Here is a 5,325-nt window from a genome sequence, read left to right as displayed (position 1 = left end):
AGGGTTCGAATCATCAACGTGCAATGTGCGATTCTATAAATGAACTGTGCATCTGACTTGATCGGGTACAGCAGGCTGGTTAGTCTATAATTTTAACAGAGTCCTTGACAAAGGAGCACATCCATGCAAAATAAATTGGAAGCTTCTTGTAAATCGATTTCAAATGACAGATTATCCCATTCTGTGAATAGCATGAGTAATTAACCCGAATATAGAAACAGGCAGAAACCATTAATAGTTCATAACATTTGCATCTTGTATCTACGTAATCGTTTCGAACACCACCGCCTCGTTCCTTACAGTTTTTATCCTCTGACAATATAAAACTTGGCATTGTGCCAGTTGATATGCCATAATACCTGGCAGCGGAGCAGGAACGGGTTTTTTTTTATATTTAAGGAGGGAAGGTATAAGATTGAACCTCTACACACAGAACTCAAAATGTGCCAAGTGGCGGATCCAGAGAGGCGAATTTCAGAGTCGGGTATACCTCACCGAACCTACAATTGCATACTTTTATATGAACAATGTATGGTTCTTTCGGCAGGAGACAGCTATGCTCTACGGATTAGCTTTTTAAAGGGGCCCAGAATGGAATAGATGGTTGTTATTGTATATTGTTATCCATTGGAGTAGCAACATATTGCGGGGCCCTTGGCGAGATCAGAATGCAAAGCCCCGATCCGTTATTTAAAATTTACATCTCAAACTGAATAGATACAAAATATTCAGGCCAGTAGCGTACGCAGGATTTCATCAAAGGGGGGTTATTTCTAAAACTTTATCCAAATTCACATTACCATTGTTTTATGATACTTTAATTAAATAATAACACTCATAATTAATTAATAATACTTATAATTAACTAATTAGTTGATTTACTACTAATAATACTACTAATACCACTACTACTACTATTAAGTAGTAGAGATCTACATAAATATAGTATTTGTGAAAGCAATAGACCGAAATTAGTTTCTACTGATTTGATTTTTAATAAATTCTGGGAGCATTTTTTTGTTTCTTTGTTACGAAATAATTGTCTACTCAACGAGGTGAGACATTTTAAGGATTAAGAAAATCCATAAAAACAAGAAAATATATTAAAATAAATGAAATAATTAAAGTATCGAACTCATCTCAGGAGCTGCGGTAGTCTGGTCGGTAGGGCGTCTGACAACCACACAGGAGATCCGTGATCGATTCCTGGAATTGGTTGTAATTTTTCCGGCTATGTCCCCGCATAAATGTCCCCGATAATTCACATCTAGATTGTCTCGCTGTTCTTACCAACAAAACATTTTACAACAGTTGAGATTGTTGTAATTTGAATTCAGAAATTCAAACGTGCCACGGTAAACAATGGGAAGTGTATTCTTGTCTGCCTAGCCTTTGTCTATATTAGCCGTTTACAACGAACCAAGAACTTTCTTTAGTTAATGCTCATTATTCACACAAAAAATAGAAAAATACATGGTCATTGAACATTGTTGCAGCTGAGATACAAAACAACTTTTATCCTTTAAATCAGTGGTTTCCAACTTCTAAAGGTCCGAGGGCCAAAATTATATCCAGCAGTTGATAGGCGGGCCGCATTTTTTTTTGTGGGGGGGGATTAAGAATTACAAAAATTGTAAGTACTGAACTGAAAATGTAGTACTTTCGCATGACCTAAATTTCTAAACTGAGGCAATAAAGCAATGGAATTACAAATCAAAATTGTATAATTAAAATTTATTTCACAAAAACCCAATACTTATTGATGAATTGAAAGAAATTAAAGACACACCATGCAAATAAGAATCCTTCATAGCAAGTGTTCAATGTGAAAATTGAGCCCGATCTGCTTCTTTTATTAAAGTTGTATTTGAATTTCTGTATTTGAAAGTCTCAGAAGATGAAGCAGTGAAGAATCTGCCAGTCTGCTTCTGTAGCGGTTCTTGATGAACTTCATTGAAGTAAAAACACTTTCACACGCGTATGTGCTACCGAACATCGATGTTATTCTTTGCCCAAAACTACGAAGGTTTGGAAAGCGTTCTTTTGAAAGGTATTTGAAAAACTCTGGCCCCTTTTCTTGCCTAGTTTGAAGAAACACATCGCCTTGCAAATCACGCAATTCAAGTTGGAGAGAAGCTATTTTAATTTTCAATCTTACATTTTTTGGAGATAGCTATTGCTCATTTCGATATTTGCACAAACTTTAACAATCAGTCACAGTACAATCCGAGTTGGAACACTGGAAATCTCTTCGTACTTCGTGCGTAGTAAAACAGATCTCTATTTTTTATTTATTTATTTATTGCGTCTTGTTTATCATGGCGAAGTTAAGGCTTTGTAGTTTCTGAACACAAAGAGTGAAGCCTTCGCTGAAGCGGCCGAGTTCATTCCACATAACGAAGGGATGGAATGCATGGTGTGAAGAGAAAGTTACGTCACTTTAGATTCTTCTGATTATCATTATTGACTGCAAAATCAATTCTACCTGTGATATTGTCTTTCTTCACAGAGCATCCGTTCCATCATTAAAAAAAGAACGTATTTCAATAAAAATAAATAAAATTAATGTATTTTGCAAACTGGCTTCGCGCGCCGCAGAAAAGGGCAACGGGGGCCGCATGCGGCCCGCGGGCCGCCAATTGGAAACCCCTGTTTTAAATCATAGTTGCCGTCAATTTTATTTTCAAGATTTATGTTTCACTCTGAAAGACGCGTGTGTTTGGAACGCTGTGCTTTTCTCTGCTGCATGGGAATAATAATTCAAATTATTATTATTATTATTATTATTAGTAGTAGTAGTAGTAGTAGAAGTAGTAGTAATGTCGCAGATCGTTGACTGATAAATTGGCCATTTTTAATTTTTTCTACAGCATTTTTCATATTTTAAAAGCTCAAGGGGGTTAAACTCCGTACCCCCCCTTTTGTACGCCACTGATTCAGGCATACATCAGCAAAGGTAAATACTGTATTTCTTCGAATTCCAGGCGCACATTTTTCTCGGGTCTTTGATCTTGGAAATTTAGGTGAACTGTGGAATCGATGGCGTATTGATCAGAGTATGCATACATAAACAGGGGTAGGAAAATACAGGCCGCCGGCTCCCGACGCGGAGTGCTTAGAACATCGCACTACGACGCCAGGGGGTCACTGATTCGAATCCCGGCCTGGGCATGGGTGTTTGTAAATGTCCATTCATCAATTTCATCACATCATCACTCTTCACAATTAGCCAAAAGTGGCACAAAATACAGGGAGCCTGAAATTTTTACATCTACTGCCTGAATTTTCAAATTAAGTGCTAAAAAATGTTTTTTCTTTCTTTGATATAGTTCGCTTATGGAAATTTCCATTGCTTTTTTACTTTTAAATAACGAGCACAGTATGTGTTTTTTTAATTATAACACCATTAAGCCTTGTTTCCATGATATGAGAAACTCAATATGCTGACCAAGGCAGAAAATTAATTATATTTTAAAACATAAACTAAACGTAACGTTTCAACCTTCTAGCAAGGTCTTCTTCAGACTCTGTAGAAAGAGAAGGCGTTACCCCTTACACACAATTCTTCTTCTATTCCGAAGAAGAAAAGCGGCTGCATAAGACTTGCTTTTCTATATTTCTTTTTCTTCTATCATTTCCATACTCGTAGTGCCTTTCCTGCAGGCACCCCTAGGGGTGGGGGTGAGAAGGGGACATCCCCTTGCCTCCCCCACACACCTGGTTTTTCTCCTCTACTCCCGCCAGCCACAGGGCAAATATAAACTCTTCTTTCCTCTCCCATTCGACACTACTTGGTACAGAGTCTGAAGAAGACCTTGCTAGAAGGTTGAAACGTTACGTTTAGTTTATGTTTTAAAATATAATTAATTTTCTGTCTTGGTCAGCATATTGAGTTTTTCGTTTTTTAATGTTTGTGTGTTTTCTGTATCACGTGTAACATTACATCATAATAATAAACATGACATTATATTTGTTTCACTGTTGCTTGCCGAATTTTAAAATCTGTGGCGATATGGTAGAGTAGGCCATGTATTAGAATTATTGCATAGTTTATCATGGTGTTACCAGTTGAGCCATCTTGAGGAAGGCCACTGTCGCGCAAGAATTAATTACTTTTAACGCAACCCAATTAATCAAGTAAATGTTTTAAGATCATATTTCAAAATGTGTAACTTTATCTTAGTTGGATTCGTGGCTTTCTTAGACCATATTTGGAAAGAAGAAAATCTGGCCCCTGAGAAAAAGGAGGTGGCGCCTAAATTAGTTTTAGCTTTTTCCAACCCTGTGCATAAATATAACATGTTAAAGTTGACGAGCTGTATCTTTGCGGGTGAACCCTGCCCAAGCCCGGCTGCGCAGTAGCAAGAGGGAGGAGCTACCGGCTGCGCGTCATTATCCTTGCGTTCTGTCCTTGATGTCGACCACCCAAAGGGAAAGTAGGTGGCAAGTACATAAACGTATCTCTCTCACACTCTGCGCGGAGTAGCCAAGGCCACCCGCAAAGATACAGCTCGTCAACTCTAGTAGTGTAATATGGAATGAGGTATTTGAAAATTTCAATAATCAAGTTTTCTCCTCGATGTTTTACCGAAGTACGAGTATTTGTAAAAAAAATCACCCTTAACGAAATGTTGTTTCCATTAAATTTATTGTGTTAGAACAAGCAAAATTTCACAACAAAGAGTCAGTTTCTTTTTAATTGGGGAACGCTGTGGTTTGTTCTTATGCTCTTTGCAGTAACGTGGTGGATACTGAGCCAACGTTTGCAAAGTGCACATCAAACGGACATTAAAAATGGAGAAACAGAAGCATCACTCATATGATGCAGTACTTAAACATAAAGGTATTTTGTGCGCTGAGGAATTTGGAAACTGTGAATCAATCTTTGCAAAAGACTCAGGAAACAAACATCCTTGTGTTCTTAATTTTGAGGCTGTGAATTTAGGACATCTGATATGCTTTCCTGTAGGCGCAATAGCTTCCATAATTCTGTCGATGTTTCCTGGGCAATCTGTGTGTCTTAAGATTCTGAAAAGATGCGGCTTGGTACAGGTAGATGTCGGTACAAAGCTTCACAACGCCGTCAACGTCTCTACTATCTGTGAGGGCCTCTTTATTTCAGTTGGAATAGGGGCACAAGGTCATTTGTACCTTACAGCCTTGCGCCGGAGAACCAACTGCAATCGACTTGATATATCGTTTGCAAATACACTCGACGTAAATGTCGATTGCATCTGTGTATAACAAGATCTCGCTTTCATGTCCATAACGATCTCTTGCAATACACCATTCTTCCTTTTGAGTCTGCAAATACCGACTTGTTTA

This window comes from Lepisma saccharinum, chromosome 28 (genome assembly GCF_977018435.1).
Source record: "Lepisma saccharinum chromosome 28, izLepSacc3.1, whole genome shotgun sequence".
In the NCBI taxonomy this organism is placed as follows: domain Eukaryota; kingdom Metazoa; phylum Arthropoda; class Insecta; order Zygentoma; family Lepismatidae; genus Lepisma; species Lepisma saccharinum.
Note: the sequence above shows the minus strand (reverse complement) of the source record.